Here is a 21,483-nt window from a genome sequence, read left to right as displayed (position 1 = left end):
GATGACCACCAACTTGAATGGCACAAATTCAGGTAGGCAGCGATCAGTGGCTACTAGCTGCGATGGCTGGATGCTGCCACCAAGATCAGAGGTAGTATGTCAGCTTCTGGAAGCTGTAAATGGGGAGAGCACTTTTTGCACTCAGGTCTTGCTTGTGGGCTTCCCAAAAGCATCTGGTTGGCTTGATCCAGCAGGACTCTTCTTACATTCACCTTTAGGGAGCTGTTTTTATTTTGCTTTACATAAAAAAAGCAGGAGAGGGGAGAAATCCCTTCCTGTTAGCAGTTGTGGTCGTTAAAATTTGCATCTCCTTCATATTGCCTAGTGATTTCGACTCGATTCTTGCATCTTTCTTACAACCCCCTTGATACAAAGAATAACATATGGCCAGTGGCGTAGCGTGGGGGGTGCAGGGGGACCCGGCCGCACCGGGCGCAACATCTGGGGGGGGGGGCGCGCTCGCCGCCTCGGGCGCAGGCTGTAGCAGAGCCCCATGTCTCGCGGAACCGACGAGCTGTGCGCGCGTCCGGGCTGAAGGCGTCCGGCAGGCAGCGGCTCTCAGTGCGCACCAGGCAGCCCCTCCTCACAGCCCCGCCACCGCTGCTGCTGCTGCAGCTGCTGGGCCATGTTGCATTTTCCTCGCCTCTCTGCCCTCCTCCTCCGGGCAAGCGGCGTCATTTGGGCGGCAGCGCCAGCGGCAACTCGCCTCAGATCACCTGACACGGACCCGCCGCCGCCGTGGCTACCTTACCGTAAATACCCCAGCCCAGGCAGCAGCAAGAAGAAGCTGGCAGCGGCGGCAGGTTAGGGGTTAGGGGCGCAAATTACTTGCCTTGCCCCGGGTTAGGGGGCGCAAATTACTTGCCTTGCCCCGGGTGCTGACAACCCACGCTACACCGCTGCATATGGCAGAGCCCTGCCCCAAGGAGCTTACAGGGACAGCCAGCATCTGCTGGCCTGGCCTATGACTGGAGAGGTACAGACACAAATCCCAACTCAGCCGTGGATCTCACCAGGGCTGGTTCTCCTGAGCCTAAATCTCAAGGTTGCTGTGAGGGCAAAATGGTGTGAGCAGAGGGGACAACTCGAGATTACAAAAACGGCAAAAATAAATTCAGTCAGGCTCGAGGGGGCAAAGTGGTGCTGGAATACTCCACCCAGATCTCTGGTTGAACTGGCCAGGGCTGATGGGAGTTCAGGAGCAAGTGACAAGTTCTTTACTCCTCCTGGGTTATGTACTGAAGTGTTATGTACTGAAGTTCTCACCCTGGGCCAGCAGGGGGATACTGTAGATAGTTTTCACTCAGGTCTGCATATGCAAATAAGGAATTGAAAGTGACATTCAGTGATTGGATAGTTACAGAAAGTTGTTACTGTTGCTTTGTAGTGAGCTCTATATAAGCAGGTTGGCTGGACCCTTCAGTTCAGTTCTGTTCTGGCCTGTGAATAAACAAGAGCTGTTTGAAGACTCGCTGTGTCGTCTGATATGTTCACCCACAACTTAACAGAAAGTTTTCATCTGGGGTTTGAAAGCAGAGTGATCTGGTCCCACTTACTTGGGAGTAAGCCTCCCATGCCTTGCTCCCCCACTCACAGGGGCAAATTTGGGGTCTCGCTGTAAGTTCCTTGGAACAGGCGAACTGCCAGTGTGGTGTAGTGGTTCAGAGCGGTGGACTCATAATCTGGGGAACCGGGTTTGCTTCCCTGCTCCTCCACATGCAGCTGCTGGGTGACCTTGGGCTAGTCACACTTCTCTGAAGTCTCTCAGCCCCACTCACCTCACAGAGTGTTTGTTGTGGGGGAGGAAGGGAAAGGAGAATGTTAGCTGCTTTGAGACTCCTTCAGGTAGTGATAAAGTGGGATATCAAATCCAAACTCCTCCTCCTCCTCCTCCTCCTCCTCCTCCTCTTCTTCTTCTTCTTCTTCTTCTTCTTCTTCTTCTTCTTCTTCTTCTTCTGTATTGCTCTCCCCATTTCAGAGGAGGCAATGCTCTTGAATACCAGTTGCAGGAAGTCACCAGAAGGCAGAGGGCTCTTGTGTCCTGTTTGCAGGCTTCCCATATTAGGCATCTAGTGGGCCACTGTGAGAACAGGATGCTGGACTAGATAGGTCCCCTTTGGCCTGATCTAGCCAGCTCTTATATTGAGAGAGAGAGAGAGAGAGAGAGAGAATGGAAGTTCCGTATAATCCAGAGAAGAAGGAATTGGGAAGCTTGCAGCAATGGCTTTCTTTAATTGCTCAGGGATGATGATGATGATTTATTGAATTTATACACCACCCTATACCCGGAGGGATGCGGTTGGCGCTGTGGGTTAAACCACAGAGCCTATGACTTGCCAATCAGAAGGTTGGCGGTTCGAATCCCTGCGATGGGGTGAGCTCCCGTTGCTCGGTCCCTGCTCCTGCCAACCTAGCAGTTCGAAAGTATGTCAAAGTGCAAGTAGATAAATAGGTACCACTCTGGCAGGAAGATAAACAATGTTTCTGTGCGCTGCTCTGGTTCGCCAGAAGTGGCTTAGTCATGCTGGCCACATGACCCGGAAGCTGTACGCCGGCTCCCTTGGCCAATAAAGCGAGGTGAGCGCCGCAACCCCAGAGTCGGCCACGACTGGACCTAATGGTCACGGGTCCCTTTATGTTTACCTTATACCTGGCGGTCTCGCCGCCGGCAGATCTGCAGCATGTATTGAAAGCACATAACGTTCCCTCAAGAACCATGGAAACGGTCAGTCGTGTTCCTCTGCCCACCCCCAGCTGCAGTTCTCAGTCCCCTTAGGAAGGAGGGCCCTCTCCTTCTCCCTCTCCTTTCCAGTTGGGTACCAATTGTCTGGCACTTGTCCCTGCGTCTAAAGAGGCTCTTCTTGCTTCCAGGCTAATGATTCAGTGGCCCTCTTGATAGAAGCGCAGCGGCTTCTGCCAAGCAAAGTCTTGGAAAGCCACCCAGCTAATGAAGATTAAACGTTCTGCAGCAGCCATGCATGATGAGTAATTGGGGCGGATATTTTCATATCAGCTGGACTTTAATAAAAAGTCTTTTTTTAATTTTTATTTTTGAGAGCTTTCCTAAACATCATACTGGGGTTTTGGGGTGGGGTGGGGTTTGGGTTCCAGAATGGAGCTGTTCATCTTTGTGGGAGGCTTTTCAATATCTGCTTCCTTCCAGACACCAAGAGAGAAGAGCACCTCTGAGCACATGCAGAGTGCATTTCTCCCCCAATAGTTTTTATTCCACATGGTCTCCCTGTAATATGAGTGAGTCTTCCAATCAGGCCTAATTTCTCTATCTCCTCCATCTTCTAAAATAGGTTTTAATTGATTGATTGATTAAATTTTTCTGCATTTACCATATTTTTTCCTCTATAAGACTCACTTTTTCCCTCCTAAAAAGTAAGGGGAAATGTGTGTGCGTCTTATGGAGCGAACGCAGGCTGCGCAGCTATCCCAGAAGCCAGAAAAGCAAGAGGGATTGCTGCTTTCACTGCGCAGCGATCCCTCTTGCTGTTCTGGCTTCTGGGATTCAGAATATTTTTTTTCTTGTTTTCCTCCTCTGAAAACTAGGTGTGTCTTATGGTCTGGTGCGTCTTATAGAGCGAAAAATATGGTATATACCTACCTGTTTTCCAAGGAGCACAAGGTCATGTATGTGGTTCTCTCCCTCCTCATTTCATTATCACAACAACTCTGTGAGGTACCTTAGGCTCAGAGGCAGTGAGCTAAGGCCACACCAGTGAGCTTTGTGGCCAAGTGGGGGAACCCCCTCTTCCTGCGGGTCCCTTGGTCCTTTGCCACTTGGCTCTCATCCCAGGGCCCCACCTAGGGACCAAACAGCTCCCTCATCCTTTTTCTTTAAAGCAATGGTACGACTTGACATTGACAAACCTAGACAGCATCTTAAAAAGTAGAGACATCACCTTGCCAACAAAGGTTTGCATAGTAAAAGCCCTGGTTTTCCCAGTAGTGATGTATGGAAGTGAGAGCTGGACCATAAAGAAGGCTGATCGCCGAAGAATGGATGCTTTTGAATTCTGGTGCTGGAGGAGACTCTTGAGAGTCCCATGGACTGCAAGCAGATCAAACCTCTCCATTCTGAAGGAAATCAGCCCTGAGTGCTCATTGGAAGGACAGATCCTGAAGCTGAGACTCCAAGACGTTGGCCACCTCATGAGAAGAGAAGACTCCCTGGAACAGACCCTGATGTTGGGAAAGATGGAGGGCACAAGGAGAAGGGGACGACAGAGGACGAGGTGGTTGGACAGTGTTCTCGAAGATACAAACATGGGTTTGATCAAACTGCGGGAGTCAGTGGAAGACAGGAGTGCCTGGCATGCTCTGGTCCATGGGGCCACGAAGAGTCGGACATGACTAAACGACTAAACAACAACAACAACGACTTGACATCATTCCAGCCACTAACTACAGACATCTGAGCTTGCTGCATTTCATGTTAATAAAGAAAGCTCGGCATCACTTAAACCGGCCTTATGTGAATATGGTGCCCTCCAAATGTTGATGTACTACAACTCCCATAGACCCAAGCAAGCATGGCCAATAGTCAAGAGTAATGGGAGTTGTGGCCCACAACTTCTGAGGGGCACCGCACTGCCTACCTCTGATAGAGGGGCTCAGCTACTACTCTAGTGAAATGCTCAGGCAGGGTCCAGGTGACTCGTGGGACTGAAATGCTAGCCAATGCTTGCCCCTGGAACTTTTGGAAATGGGGACAGCTCCACCACATGTGAAAGATGGCTCCTTCCTGCTCGCCTTCTCACCAGCAAGACGGGTAAATCTGCATCAAGCTGGCAAAACCACATACCTCAGTGGTACCTCAGATTAAGTACTTAATTTGTTCTGGAGGTCTGTTCTTAACCTGAAACTGTTCTTAACCTGAAGCACCACTTTAGCTAATGGGGCATTAATCTGCTGCTGCTATCCTGCCGAAGCACGATTTCTGTTCTCATCCTGAAGCAAAGTTCTTAACCTGAAGCACTATTTCTGGGTTAGCGGAGTCTGTAACCTGAAGCATATGTATCCTGAGGTACCAGGATACCAGGATTTATATATATATATAAATGGTTTTTTTAACATACCATTTTCAACAGTAATTAAACATATTTTTACATCTTGTTCAGTTTTTTTTTACTTCCATCAGTCCTGTCTGAAAATTTTCCCATCTAATCTCTTAGTATACATTTCTTATTTTCTCTGTTACATTTAAAACTCATAACCAATATCTCTATTCTTTATCTACTTTGTAGCACTTCATATATTCCTCCTTCCAAAACTTCTTGTAGTCCTACTAGCGTAATTTGTTGGTTACTATTGCTTTTCAAATCGCTCATATACTTCTTCCAACCTTCTGTAAATCTCTGGTCCCCCAGGTTTCAAATCCTTCCTGTCATTTTGTCCAATTCTGCATAGTCCATTATTTTCGTCTGCCATTCTTCTTTCGTTGGAATTTCTTCTTGTTTCCATTTCTGGGCTAACAATCAAGCTGGCAAAACCTATTTGTGGAGTAGAGCCATCTGCGTTGTCTCCTGCATTCTGAGATGTTGAGCCCACTTTAATTCCTCTATGGAAACCGCTAGGACAGTGGCTTTCAACCAGTGTGCCGTTGCACCTTCTGGTGCCTTGAATGATGGTCAGGGGTGCCGTAAGCAACACTGACCTCTGTCCCTCTCTCCTCTCATGTCCTCTTGTGTCTCTGCCACCCCAAAGGCTTGCACAGCTGTTTGTTGCAGCAGCCCTAGCTACAAGATTCACAGGCTAATGGTGCCTCTGGGGCTGGCCAAGGGGGTACTGGGTGTCAGGAGCTGAGGTGGCCTCGGAGTAAGCAAGCAAGCAGGCAAGGGAGCTGACATATACTCAGAGTCGAGAGTGGATTTCATGCTCTTTATTCAGCTCATAGTGGTGAGGAGGAATGGAAGTTCCCCCAGAATGTCTGCTTCATATACATTATTTACACAATGGGCCCCACGTGATTGGCTAATTCCGGGATTCACCTATAGGCCAATCAGGTTGCGGATTCCCTACCACCTGGAGCTGGATTGGGTGGCTCCTGTGGACCAATCAGACTGCTGCATTCTGGATCCTATTGTTCTAGGACCAATCAGACTGCTGCATTCTGAATCCTATTGTTCTAGGACTAATCAGACTGCTGCATTCTGGATCCTATTGTTATAGGACCAATCAGACTGCTGCATTCTGGATTCTATTGTTCTAGGACCAATCAGACTGCTGCATTCTGAATCCTATTGTTCTAGGACCAATCAGACTGTTGCATTCTGAATCCTATTGTTCTTGGACCAATCAGACTGCTGCATTCTGGATCGTATTGTTCTAGGACCAATCAGACTGCTGCATTCTGGATCCTATTGTTCTAGGACCAATCAGATTGCTGCATTCTGGATCCTATTGTTCTAGGACCAATCAGACTGCTGCATTCTGAATCCTATTGTTCTAGGACCAACCAGACTGCTGCATTCTGAATCCTACTGTTCTAGGACCAATCAGACTGCTGTATTCTGAATCCTATTGTTCTAGGACCAATCAGACTGCTGCATTCTGAATCCTATTGTTCTAGGACCAATCAGACTGCTGCATTTTGGATCCTATTCAACTCAGTACATAACAGGAGCCCTGCCAGCCAGTCCGCCAGCCCTTGCTGTTGGGAAAGGCAGACAAGCTCTAGGCCCTTGTTGGGGAGGTGTGAGTAGGCACCTATCTTTGGGGCGGGGGGGGGGCAGCTCAGGGGGCAGCTCAGGGACAGCGGCCGCTCAGAGGACTCCCAAGGAGAGGGGAGAGGAGGCTGAGGGAACCTACCAGAAGGGAGGGTGTTCGAAAAAGGGTGAGAGGCTGCCAGCTCTGCAGGTAAGGGGTGACATAACTGGGCTCCTGAGCCCCACAGGGGTGCCGCAGAAAGAATGTAGTTGGTCAAGGGAGCTGTGGACTCAAAAAGGTTGAAAACCCTAGAACACTTTGTGTGTGTGTGTGATGGCCTGGGATTCGGACTCGGATGCTGAACCTGACGGATCCCAGCCTGCACAGGATTCCCCGCCTCCAGAACCAGCTGGGGCATGAGCCTGAAGGGTCCTCACCTGTGCTGGGTCCTCAGGTGCAGGCGCCAGCTGAGTCTGCTCTGGCCCCTGAGGTGATGGAGGACCCATTGCCTGCAGGTGCTCCACTCTCAGCCCCGTCAGGGGAAGCTGAGGTTGCCTCTGGGTCCAGTAACCCTCCAGCCTCTCCTGAGCTGCAGAGGCTCAGGGCAGAGAGGCGGAGGGAACTAAGTTCCCGCAGGAGGAGTGCTCGCCTCCAGGCCAGGAGAGGCAAGTCACCAGAGGATCAGGGCTGCCCTATGCCTCAGAGGAGATAAAAGCCAGCCAGCCCAGTCCCAGGTTGTGGGAGCAATATTGTTGGTAGCCTGTTTCTGCCTGCACCCTGTCCTGCTCTTCTGCCAGAGTTCCTGACCTGACCCGACTTCCTGCCTTTGACCCCGCTTCAGCTTTGATGGACAGACTCCATACCGCATCTTCAACCTCGGACTGGACTCAGACCTCGCCGCACGGTTAGCCCTCGGGACCAGCACCCCCGTGCTGGTTTTTTTGCCCCACATGCTGCCGAAATTAATACTAGGTTTCTCGCCCAACTGAACATGCAAGGCCTGGTAGGGTGGTTTCAGGTAGACGAAGGGCGCTAGCTCAGCAGCAGAACACCTGAGTTGCATGTGAAGGTCCCAATTTCAACCCCATGAGTCATCTCCAGGTAAGGCTTGTTGTAAACAAAAAATGCCCTTTCTTTCCCTTATGGGGTATCAAGAGCCCATATAGAGTCCTTACGTAGGTTCCCTATTGGTAGGAGAAAATAACAGAGGCCAACCAGAGAATATTGAGAAGCAAAGCAGCTAGTAAGCCTGATCTTTATTGATCTGTTGCAACAGGGTGCTCCTCTCACACGCAGGAAAGGAGGAGGAACCCAGAACAATGGCGGGCAAGGCCTTATAAAGACTTTTGAAATTGCCACCCTGTCGATCAAGACCACCCCCAGAAACATCATACATACATCACAGAAGGGGTGTAACCTAAGACCACCCCTCAGATGCATCATACCTACATCACAGAAATGGCAGTCTTAAACAGAAATTTGAATGTTGTTTTTCTCCTGTCTGGCAGGCTACTTGATTGGATACCCTGCTTACTAGACTGGATCCCCTGGGGAGCCTGGCCAGTCTTTTGTAATGGTAAATACTTAGTTCCTGGGCCAGGTCACAGGCTCACACCCTGTTCAAACACAGACATACCCTTAAGACAGGATTTGTGAAGGAAAAGACAATGGGGAGGCTTTTCCATTTTCCTTTGACCTTGCAGAGAAAACATTTGGTCAGTTTGGGACAGTTTGGGAATCAAAATGGTTCCAGGTCGGTCTTCCTGTGCTGATCTATGTACGTGCTTGGTTGGTACACTTATGAACATTACCATATATCTAAGACCTCAAAATTCCTATCACAGGCTGGACAAGACTCCTGTCTGAAATCCTGGACAGCTGCTGCCAGTCCATGTCAGCAGTGTTGGGCTAGGTGGATGAATGGTCTGACCCGGAATAAGGCAACTCCTGATGTTCTACATCCATCTTGCCAAACTGAACCCATCCGTGGTTTCTCACTGCCCAGTGATAGTTCCTCAGCTGTTAAGAATGCTTTCCCCCCTGACATCACAGTATGTTCAGCCAGTGGCTCCGCAGAGCTTGCAAGGTTTCTGTTTTTAAAAGCCCAAGTATGTGAGACCTCCTTCTTCTTTTCCCCTTGAAAAAAGGGACACATGAATTTGAAATCCCGAGAGAATAGTGGGGTAATTGTTGGAAGAGTCTTAATAGTCAAAGTGCTCTGTGGCCGTCAGGCTGATCAAAGCAAATTTGAGGTTGCGCATTTGAGGCCCGGGTAGAGAACAGGGCGAGCACAGCTTGTAAATTTTAAAGCAGCGTGCGTCAGAGATGTTACATAAATCCTTGGGAGCTAAATATAACAGAGCACTCTTTTTTTTTGGGTGACGGCTGCTTTCCTTGAAAAGGGTGCGTTAGAGCCAGAAAACAGGAGTTGGGTCTGTTTCCAAATTTACCGTGCATTTTAAAAAATGTACTTCTCTCCCCCGCCCCGCCCCCCCCGTCAGTGCCCTCGCCACCCAGAACCTTCAGTAAGCTACTCAGGGAGCCTCAAGTTTCCCCTTCCCTTATAACTGGGAAGGGAGGGGGCGGAATTAAATTTGCGGCTGCTTTTCCCAAAATGAACGAAATGTACCCAAGCACTAAATGTCATGCAATTGTCCCAGTAAGTGTTTGGTAGGGAATAATTACAGTATATGAAACTCTCTCACTGGGATACATCTACATGACATAGCTGAGACCCTGTTATTGGGAATGAGGATTTCCTCTTCCCCAACCTATACTTGTCTGCTCCTGCCTACCCCAGCCCCCCACCAAATCTGACCATACTATATCACCTTCTACCCCCCATCCTTCACATACACACAACACACACACCCTGCTCCTTTGCCTGGAGGGCGTGTGGCTGTCTAGCATGCTGCCTGTGGTTGCTAAGCAACCGGAGGATGCCCTCTCAAAATACATCTGGGATGCTGGTGGGATGCATCTTTTGCTTGGCAACGACCTGTGCTTCCTTTGCTCCCCCACAGTTCCTCTGGGAACCGGCAAAATGCCTGGGCCAGCCCACAAGTGCCACTCGGTGTGACGGCACTCTCTGCAAAGGTGAGAAATAGTAATAATAATAATAATAATTTATTATTTATACCCTGCCCATCTGGCTGGGTTTCCCCAGCCACTCTGGGTGGCTTCCAACAAAACACTAAAATACAATAGCCTATTAAACATTAAAAGCTTCCCTAAACAGGGCTGCCTTCAGATGTCTTCTAAAAGTCTGGTAGTTGTTCTTCTCTTTGACATCTGGTGGAAAGGCGTTCCACAGAATGGGTGCCACTACCGAGAAGGCCCTCTGCCTGATTCCCTGTAACTTGGCTTCTCGCAGCGAGGGAACCGCCAGAAGGCCCTCGGAGCTGGACCTCAGTGTTCGGGCAGAACGATGGAGGTGGAGATGCTCCTTCAGGTATACTGGACCGAGGCCGTTTAGGGCTTTAAAGGTCAGCACCAACGCTTTGAATTGTGCTCGGAAACGTAGCACTACTACTAGTAATAATAATAATAATAATAATAATAATAATAATAATAATAATAGGGACAATCTGGAATAACAGTGGGTCCCAGAAGCATCAATATAAAGGACATCCCAACTGTAAGGGCTGCTTGGTTGTGGGAAAGGATGCCTCAGGAGGCTCTGCTTGTCTGGAGATGTTTGAAGCGGAAGCTGCTTGGCCATCTACTAGGGAATGCTGCAGTTGCAAGACTCTGGCCCTGAAAACCCTGTACTGAAGAACAAGGCAACCAGATAACTTATAGTGTCTCTCCTGAGTCTATGTTTAAATAATTCCATATAGTTTGGAAACAAGAATAGGGCAGCTCTGGAATTCAGGTTGGAAATTCAGATGCAGAAAACAAGTTGTAGACTCTTGAAAATTTCAAAAGGCCAACAGGAAGACCTCACCAGCGCCCAGACTTTATTTCAGAGGATATGAGACCAGATGGGCAAACAGTGCCAGCATGAGGTCATTAAAAAAAATATGTTGGAGACATCTGGGAAGCTCAGCTAGACTATAGAGGGTAGAGGGACCCCTGACCATTGGGTCCAGTTGTGGCCGACTCTGGGGTTGCGGCGCTCATCTCGCTTTACCGGCTGAGGGAGCCGGTGTACAGCTTCCGGGTCATGTGGCCAGCATGACTAAGCCGCTTCTGGTGAACCAGAGCAGCGCACGGAAACGCTGTTTACCTTCCCGCCAAAGCGGTACCTATTTATCTACTTGCACTTTGACCTGCTTTTGAACTGCTAGGTTGGCAGGAGCAGGGACTGAGCAACGGGAGCTCACCTCATTGCGGGGATTCGAACCGCCAACCTTCTGATCGGCAAGTCCTAGGCTCTATGGTTTAACCCACAGCACCACCCCCGCAGCTAGACTATAGGCCCTCGTGAACCAACATCTGGGTAAGGGAAAGCAAAAAGCACTTCAAAAATAGTGCCCATTCAGTCCTGTTTGAGACTGACTGAGCAAGATCAAATTCCTCTTTGAAAGAAAAAGTCTTTTTTTAAACCTCTGTCTAAAAAAACAACACACCAATCAAACAAAACTCCAACTCAAGCATCACTTGAGAGCTATGCAGTCCTTGATTAGATGTGGTTTGGGCAGCCATTGCAGCAAATCAGCTAATTGCAAAATAAAATTTATATATATCATGAGCCTTTGCTAAGCACAGCTGGCTGGGTCTGATGGGAGCTGTAGTCCAAAGCATCTTGAACGCGTGGTGAAGGCTGAAGATATATATATATTGTGGGATGTGAGACACAAGAGCAGTCAAGTACAACATTCCTAGAGTGAACATGTTTAGACATGGGGAGGGATGTTTGTCCAGCCAGCAGGTAAACTTCCTGTTTCCCTCTGGGCTGGGACAGACTTCCTCTACATGTGACTAGAGGTGGGTGTGGCCTCACCTGTGCAGGTAATGATAAAAGCACAGAGCAGGGCAGCCATCGCTCTCATCCATCTCTCTTTCACCTCTCTTTCACCACATGCATTGAAGGAGCAACATCTACTGAGTGAAAGATGCACTCTTGGCTCCCAGCCAAGAGTGGACAAAGGGACTGTCTTCTTATAAGATAGATTCCAAATGTATATTACTTCATTAAGCTTAAGTCTGCCTTCTGGGTAGAACCGTCGGTTGAACTGACCCAAGCAGGATGATTAAGGTCTGTGTGGAGATAAACTTTAACCAAAAGTATGCTTTATGGAGACCGAGAAGCAATAAGAGCTTTTGGGAATGGCGCAGCAATTAATTCGGAGTCGCCATCTTGCCAAAGGATTTATAGCCGGGAGGAAGAACGGACTTGTTTTCAGATTGCATTCCTAGTGAATCTCCTCAGAGGTTTTGAGAAAGGAGGCAGATTGGTGAAGATTAATGACGCTAAGACTGTTTTGATGTATGGAAGTGATGTTATATGGAAAACGTCTGGATATGGCTACTGGATCAAAAAATAATATCCACTCAGGATTACAAACTGTTCTAACCAGCTTGCGGAGACTATCAGAGGTCACAAAGAGAAAGGAAAAATATATGAAAATAACAACAAGAGATGTGGAAAAATAATAAGAAAGGACTGGATAGTACTGTGAACATCATAAGGTTAGATTTGTGGACATTAAAACAGCAGTAAGAAGCAAGAAGTTGATTGGATCCCTTCGGAACTTGAAATATGGGTACCCCCAACAAAAACTTAAAATTTGGCTGTGTAATTTGGAATTTATGTAATTTGGTTTGATTTGATGTGATTGGTCGGTTAATAAAAAAATATTCTTAAAAAAAAGTCTGCCTTCTGGGATTTGATTGTGAACAGAATGTAAGTAAACTCTTTTGTAAAAGACTGTGTCGTCTCTTCTATTTTATGAGGGAATAAGGGGAAATTACCAGAGTAGTTATTATAGAGGTTTTAGTGAACCTGAGCATACGCTGCCATTGCAAACTTAAAATAAAGGGGAATGTTTTACTCTGCTGATATTGGGGAACTTGTTAACACAAGTTGGATAAGGATAGAATCAGACAATATATCCTCTCCTGCATCCCTGAACATTCCCACATATATATATGTCATTCTAGTGAACATTAGATCATAAATCCCTCTCCCCTTCCAGCAACACCACACCTCTATGAAGCTGATGAATTGAGACAATCGTGGAATCTTACTGGAACATCAAGAACCCACCAAGGGGCTGTTGGGAACACAGGCGGCCAAGGAGACATTATCGGAGCAGATAATCTGCTCCAAAAACACCGAGCGGAATGAGAGAGACTGAGTGTAAACTGTGAAGCTGCACCAGGGGTAAGGAGCACACTCGCAAGGAGACTTCTGTCTCTCCAAGAGTGGCAGAGTGACTCATTGCTAACCAGTCTGTGCTTCTTCCAGCCCACCCCAGGGGAATCTTCCTTGAACTGCATTCCAGTCCATCACCAGTAGCAGTTGTGTAGCATGGGGGGCAGGGGGGTCGTGGCCCCGGGTGCAAGTTTCTAAGGGTGTAGTGGTTAAGAGCGGTAGACTCGTAATCTGGTGAACCGGGTTCGCTTCCCTGCTCCTCCACATGCAGCTGCTGGGTGACCTTGGGCCAGTCACACTTCTCTGAAGTCTCTCAGCCCCACTCACCTCACTCTGTGTTTGTTGTGGGGGAGGAAGGGAAAAGGAGATTGTTAGCCGCTTTGAGACTCCTTCGGGTAGTGATAAAGCGGGATATCAAATCCAAAACTAAGGGGTGCAATCAGGTGCCCCCACAACAGGCTCCCTCATCAAGGCCAGAGCCGGGCCAGGTCTTTGGGACTGGGGCAATGTTTTCTTTTCCTTCTTGCAGGGAGGAAACCGCCAGAAGGTCCTTGGAGCTGGACCTCAGTGTCCGGGCAGAACGATGGGGTTAGGGACGCTCCTTCAGGTATGCTGGGCCGAGGGATTTATCTTGGGTGATTCAGAAAAGCAAAAAACTCGCCTTGCCCTCCTGTCCTCACAGCTAGCCAGTTTGGGAGCACACATGACTCCAGCAGTGCTTTCCCACCTTTTTCTTCCTCTAACCCTCTTCGGTGGGTGGCAGTGGTGGCACTCCCTGGCTTCCTCCCAGGTGGTCAGGTGTCCTTTTCCTGGCCATCTGAAGGCAGCCCTGTTTAGGGAAGCTTTTAATATTTGATGAATCATTGTATTTTAATATTCTGCTGGAAGCCGCCCAGAGTGGCTGGGGAAACCCAGCCAGATGGGCACAGTATAAATAAAAATATATATTATTATTGTTGTTGTTTTTGTTGTTTCATCATTTAGTCATGTCCGACTCTTCGTGACCCCATGGACCAGAGCACGCCAGGCACTCCTGTCTTCCACTGCCTCCCGCAGTTTGGTCAAACTCATGCTGGTAGCTTCGAGTACACTGTCCAACCATCTCGTCCTCTGTCGTCCCCTTCTCCTTGTGCCCTCCATCTTTCCCAACATCAGGGTCTTTTCCAGGGAGTCTTCCCTTCTCATGAGGTGGCCAGAGTATTGGAGACTAAGCTTCGGGACCTGTCCTTCCAGTGAGCACTCAGGGCTGATTTCCTTCAGAATGGATCGGTTTGATCTTCTTGCAGTCCATGGGTATTATTATTATTATTTTTGCCGCACCCCAGATCAGTTTCTCTTCATTCAATTTACCGCCAAGTGATTTCCCAATGGATCTCACTCCAAAAGGGCTCAATTCCCCCATAAGTGACCCCCATGAATTACCCCCAGATCATCTGGAAATTGATTTATTCCATTAAATCAATAAATTAATAATTAAGAACAACAATAATTAATATTGTGGGCAGACCCCATGCCCACAATTGCCTACTACTCATTTGTGTCTATGCTTTCTGACACTTGGCCAAAAAAGAAACATTAAACCTTGAAGCTTTATGCACCCACTTAAACCACAGGCCAAAACACCCCAACATGGGGGGTTTACATATAGGCTGGGCATTTGACACTGCCTGTGATTATTTCCCTGTTGTCATCCCATCCACCCCCCCCCCAAAAAAACCCCAGACATTCAATAACTGCTGTTCCAGGCACTGTGTTTTCTAATATCAGGAGCAGGCAGCTATTTCATAGAATTGTAGAATCTTAGAGAGCCAGTGTGGTGTAGTGGTTAAGAGCGGTAGACTCGTAATCTGGTGAACCGGGTTCGGGTCTCCACTCCTCCGCAGCTGCTGGGTGACCTTGGGCCAGTCACACTTCTCTGAAGTCTCTCAGCCCCACTCACCTCACAGAGTGTTTGTTGTGGGGGAGGAAGGGAAAGGAGAATGTTAGCCGCTTTGAGACTCCTTCGGGTAGTGATAAAGCGGGATATCAAATCCAAACTCTTCTTCTACTTCTTAAAGTTGGAAGGGACCAAAGGGTCATCTAGTCCAACTCTCTGCAATGCCATGTTTGGTTTTTGTTTTTTTTTAATGTATCCATGTAATTTGTCCTAACCATGTGATGTTAAGATTTTTTTTCACTCCCTATCTTCACTTACCTGGCTCTGAAATTCCAGTGCCATTTTCCTGTGAAATATGGTGGGCCCCCCATGTTTATTAATATGAAAATGAGATGAAAATCCATGCATTGAGCTGGCTCAGATATGGAGGTCTAAGGACTTTCATCTGCTCCTCTTTTTAACACCCGTTTGTGTGTGTGTGTGTGTGTGTGTGTGTTGAACTGACAGCTTTTAGGAAAATTACTTTCTCACAAAAAGTCTGTCTAGCACCTTCACCATGTAAGGTTTTGTCACATGCTGAAGGTGCACTTATTTACAGTTTGTTTTAATTGACTTTTTAATTGACCTTAATATTGCATAACTTATATGCAGAATTCATCATGCGAAAGGCTGGGCTGGATGAATCCCAAGCCGGAATTCAGATTGCCAGAAGAAATATCAACAACCTCAGATATGCAGATGACACAACCTTGATGGGAGAAAGTGAAGAGGAATTAAAGAACCTCTTAATGAGGGTGAAAGAGGAGAGCGCAAAATATGGTCTGAAGCTCAACATCAAAAAAATGAAGATCATGGCCACTGGTCCCATCACCTCCTGGCAAATAGAAGGGGAAGAAATGGAGGCAGTGAGAGATTTTACTTTCTTGGGCTCCATGATCACTGCAGATGGTGACAGCAGTCACGAAATTAAAAGACGCCTGCTTCTTAGGAGAAAAGCAATGACAAACCTAGACAGCATCTTAAAAAGCAGAGACATCACCTTGCTGACAAAGGTCTGTATAGTTAAAGCCATGGTTTTCCCAGCAGTGATGCATGGAAGTGAGAGCTGGACCATAAAGAAGGCTGATCGCCAAAGAATTGATGCTTTTGAATTATGGTGCTGGAGGAGACTCTTGAGAGTCCCATGGACTTCAAAAAGATCAAACCTATCCGTTCTTAAGGAAATCAGCCCTGAGTGCTCACTGGAAGGACAGATCCTGAAGCTGAGGCTCCAAGACTTTGGCCACCTCATGAGAAGAGAAGACTCCGTGGAAAAGACCCTGATATTGGGAAAGATGGAGGGCACAAGGAGAAGGGGATGACAGAGGACGAGATGGTTGGACAGTGTTCGTGAAGCTACCAGCATGAGTTTGACCAAACTGCGGGAGGCAGTGGAAGACAGGAGTGCCTGGCGTGTTCTGGTCCATGGGGTCACAGAGAGTCAGACATGATTAAATGACTAAACAACAACAACAACAACATTGCATAAGTCCCAGGTCCTCATGAAGAAGTGCAAGGGGTCATCTAGTCCAACCCCCTGCCATCCAGGAATCCTGCCCACAGCTTTCTCTCTGGGTGGGCTCAAACCACCCACCTTAGCAGACCAACTGTGCCACAGGACACTGAAGATAAGCTAACCTCCATATAAGATTTTGCCAAGCAAATCTGTCTCTGTGGCACAAATCTCCTGATCACCCCTTCTTGCTCCTGCAGTTATTTTCCCCACAGGTTTTCCTCTCTCCCTACAGTTTCCCCACAGCTTTTGGGAAACGTGCAAATGCTGTTTTATTTGCAGAAGAGAACCAGCAGGCAATGAAAGGCTTGACATTCAGCTCCTATGCAGCGATTCTCCCTTGCAAATCTTCCTCTCTGCATTATGTCAAGCCACAGACTTGTATTTGAGGGAAGATGCCTTCAAAAAAAGAATAAAACTTTTTGACAGTTCCATATTTAGCCCAAGTGACTCAAGGCTTAATCCTTCTACATAAGAAGCCCCAAACTTAATCATTTTTTAAACACATCTTCTGTCTTTTGACAGGATGAGGGAGTATGAATCTACCATGCTAATCCTGATCCTTTTCTTCTTTACGCCAGCATAGCTCCTAAATCAGTGGCTGCTAAACCGCAATCCAGGTCCCCGGAGATTTTATTTAATTATTTTATTTCTCGGCATGCTTACACTGTTTGCTTGTAAAAAAAAGTGCAAAATGTTTTGCAAAAAAGAATAAGACAAACACAATATCAGTAAAAACAGTTAAAAATGACTGTTTTAAAACATTCAAAAAACGTAAAATCAGTGGTAAATTTAAAAAAAGATTAAAACACACATCAGTGTTCTACAATAATGATTTTAGCAGGTGCTGAAAAGCGTACAGCCAAGGAACCTGCCTGCTGTTGAAGGAATGGGGTAACTGTGCCCCTGAAGGACCAGGTGTGCAGCCTGGGAGTCATTCTGGACTCACAGCTGTCCATGGAGGCGCAGGTCAATTCTGTATCCAGGGCAGCTGTTTACCAGCTCCATCTGGTACGTAGGCTGAGACCCTATCTCGCCAGAGTGGTGCATGCTCTAGTTATCTCCCGCTTGGACTACTGCAATGCGCTCTACGTGGGGCTACCTTTGAAGGTGACTCGGAAACTACAACTAATCCAGAATGCGGCAGCTAGACTGGTGACTGGGGGCGGCTGCCGAGACCATATAACACCAGTCTTGAAAGACCTACATTGGCTCCCAGTACGTTTCCGAGCACAAATCAAAGTGTTGGTGCTGACCTTTAAAGCCCTAAACGGCCTCGGTCCAGTATACCTGAAGGAGCGTCTCCACCCCCATCGTTCTGCCCGGACGCTGAGGTCCAGTGCCGAGGGCCTTCTGGCAGTTCCCTCATTGCGAGAAGCAAAGCTACAGGGAACCAGGCAGAGAGCCTTCTCGGTAGTGGCGGCCAGCCTGTGGAACGCCCTTCCAGCAGATGTCAAAGCAATAAACAACTACCTGACATTCAGAAGACATCTTAAGGCAGCCCTGTTCAGGGAAGTTTTTAACGTGTGATATTTTACTGTATTTTTGGTTTCTATGGAAGCTGCCCAGAGTGGCTGGGGAGGCCCAGCCAGATGGGCGGGGTATAAATAATAAATTATTATTATTATTATTATTATTATTATTATTATTGGTTTCCCAAAACCCAAAACTGACTGTGCAGGCAGTTTGAAACGGGCACCAAAATCCCTATTTTTCCTTAGCTAAAATCCATTAACTTGAGCTCTGAGTCAATGTATAAACAAGTGCTCAGAGCCCTCTCCTTTATCAGTTTGTGACGGCAAGGATGACCTTGGCTGTTCCAGTGGAGTAGGGATGACATGTCTAGGTCTTATCTTATGTCCTGACCACACTGACGCACAGACCTAGTCTGGGAACAGTGCCAGAGTGTGTTCTTGGAAATGGTGACCTCTTGCTCCAAGATAAGAGTAGGAACAGAATACCCTTTTATGGTCAGAAGTACAGGAAGGAAAACCCTTTTATGGTTAAGAGTAACCAGAGCAGGAACATCTGTGATGTCAACCTGCGTGGACAAGCTGACATGCTTGGAATCCTGGGGAAGTGGGGGAGGGTGCCTGGAGGATATATATACTGCATGAAATCTCTCATTTCTTTGGACTTACTGTGGACTGACCATGCAAATGCCTTTCTGCTGCTCTGGAGAGCAGGAATAAAGAACTCTTTCTCTGAACCAACCCTCGGTGTCATTTGACTTCCTTCCTCCCATCCGGGAGCAACGCAGAGCCCACCAATCGGTAAAGTCTAATAAGGCTACACTGTCAATAGGCAGGGAGTTCCAAAGTGTGGGTGCTGCTAAACTAAAAAAAAATGAAAACATTCCTTCCAGTAGCACCTTAGAGACCAACTAAGTTTGTTATTGGTCTGAGCTTTCGTGTGCATGCACACATACCAATAACAAACTTAGTTGGTCTCTAAGGTGCTACTGGAAGGATTTATTTTGTTTTGTTTCGACTACGGCAGACCAACATGGCTACCTACCTGTAACTAAAAAAAATAAATGCAGTTTCTTAAAGATGCGGAGCGAATATTATGTGGCACATGTAACAGTGTCAGTTCTGCACATCAAACTGGCTGAGGCAGGCAGACCCCAAGATTGTGGTGAAAATAATAGGAGGAAATGCTGGCGAACCTTCGGTTTTCTTTTGAGCTTCCAACACATGCTGAAGAGGCAAGCCACCTCCCAGTTTCATTGCATAAGCAACTTACCTCTTCTGCAATATCAGTGGCTGCAGCGCAGTTGTATAAAAAGCAGAGAATCCTTTCTCAGTTGTGTTACCCCACTACCGCCAGCTATGCTAGACTGGAGCCACTAAGGCACTGTGCAGCGATTCAGTTCTAGAAAGAAAGCCAAGCATCCCCCGTCGTGGGGACTGGGAGCAACTGTGCCCATTAACAAGGGAACAAGCCAGCTGGAACAGTGAGAGAACTTCAGTACCAAGCGGAAAAATAAGACACCATCTGAAATGGCTCTCTGCAAGCTGGAGGGAACAGAAGCAACTGTGGCCAGGAGCTGAAATGAAAACACTGGGCTATGGGCACTGTATTAGAATGAAGCAGAACCTGCAAAGGGAAAGTTATCGGTGCAGGAATTGACTGCAAGCAAGAGCCTGCAGATGTTGGCACCCGGTCTCTGATGGGATAAAGGGAGACAATTTCTCCTGCCTCCAACCCAGTCCCATTGAACGGAACTGAATAGGAACTCTCCCTGGTCTTTAGAACTGCAGTCCCAATGGCCTTGCGGGAACCTCAATCTCTTCGCCTTTACTGCAGCATCTGCAATATGGGTACAATAATACTGACCTGACTTACAGGGCTGTTGTAATAGGAACAGAAGGAATGTAAATGCAGAGCTGTGGAAAGCCCAGGCAACGTTAAAATTCTCTGCACAGCCTCTGATTCCCTAACCTCTCGGACCTCTGAGGTTTCACTGTCCTCCCATTTCCAAGTATATCTTCACAACAATAAGGCTCATCCACACTGAGGTTCGATGTGGATTTGGAGCAGCTTATCTTTTTCTCATTCTTTGTGGCATCCACATACCAATTGGATGTGTTTTGGACAGTCACTGCAGCAAATCAGCTAATTACAAAATACGGTACCCTGTTTGAGGTGAGGCGACCAGAACAGAAGATTTGCTTCTTTTCTTCTGTCCTGAATCTCCCAGCGTTCAGTCTCCTCTGCTTACATTAAAAGGCAAGGCAACCCCCTCCCAGCCTTTTTGGATTCAGATGCTTCATTCACACACACACACACACACACACACACACACACACACACTGCTCATTCACAGTGGTGGTGGTTTCGCTGAGAAGCATCCCGGGAGGAGTGCTGAAGCAATGAAATCACATCAATTCCCAGCAAAGCCTGACAGTTCTGCACTGTTTGAGATGAAAAGCAAAGAGAAGCCCTTTTCTGTGGCCCAAGCAAATGTTTTCTGTAAGTGAGAAACATAAAGAGACACTTGACCACATCATTTCCTTTCCCGACAAGTCCATTGACTGTTTGGTCCAGTGCCGGCAAACAATGGAGAATGGGGTCCATAGAAGTTGTGGCACAAAGAACTGTTGTTTGCACACACACCGAAATGGACAGTGCACTGCAAGTATATGCAGAATAGCAGGGGGAAAGGCTCTTCTTAGACACTGTAATTGCAAAATAAAATGTAAATTGCAATAAATGGGAGAAGATCTTTCATACGAACCTGACTCACATCCTAATAAAGGTAAAGGTAAAGGGACCCATGACAGTTAAGTCCAGTCGCAAACGACTCTGGGGGTGCGGCGCTCATCTCGCTTTACTGGCCAAGGGATCCGGCGTTTATCTGCAAACAGTTTTTCTGGGTCATGTGGCTAGCATGACTAAACCGCTTCTGGTGAAGCCAGAGCAGCGCACGGAAACGCTGTTTACCTTCCCGCCAGAGCGGTACCTATTTATTTACTTGCACTTTGATGTGCTTTCAAACTGCTAGGTGGGCAGGAGCTGGGACTGAACAACAGGAGCTCACCCCATCACGGGGCCTCGAACCGCCGACCTTCCAATCGGCAAGTCCAAGCAGCACAGTGGTTTAGACCACAGAGCCAAGGGACATGTACCCCTATAACAATTTAGCCTACATATTCACAGTATCGTGTAGCCCCTAACACGGCCCTGTATGACAGACCGGTATTATTATTAGCCCCATATTGTAGATGGGAAGACTGAGGCTCAACTAAGGCCTCATAGTGAGTTTGCAGCAAAGGTGCCTGGCAAACTGGGGACTTTCCAGTTTATAGTTCAGTCTCTTGCCTCTTTTTATTTAGATGATGCTTTCTGGGTGTTTTGCATTGCAGTTCCCTCCATCCTCAGGTAGCCCATCTGCTTGGTAAGGTTGATTCAGGGCTTGCCCACGTTTGAGCATCATTTGCCTGTTCATCCATGCCTTGAAATTAGTTGGGAGTACGGCAGACCAAACCTGCACATGCTTGCATTTGTGTATGGGGACCAACTTCTGTCTTTTCCTGTTCATACCAGGAGGCATTCCTCTTTTATGGGACGTGGGTG

The sequence above is a fragment of the Podarcis cretensis genome, assembly GCF_951804945.1.
Source record: "Podarcis cretensis genome assembly, chromosome: 8".
In the NCBI taxonomy this organism is placed as follows: Eukaryota; Metazoa; Chordata; class Lepidosauria; order Squamata; family Lacertidae; genus Podarcis; species Podarcis cretensis.
Note: the sequence above shows the minus strand (reverse complement) of the source record.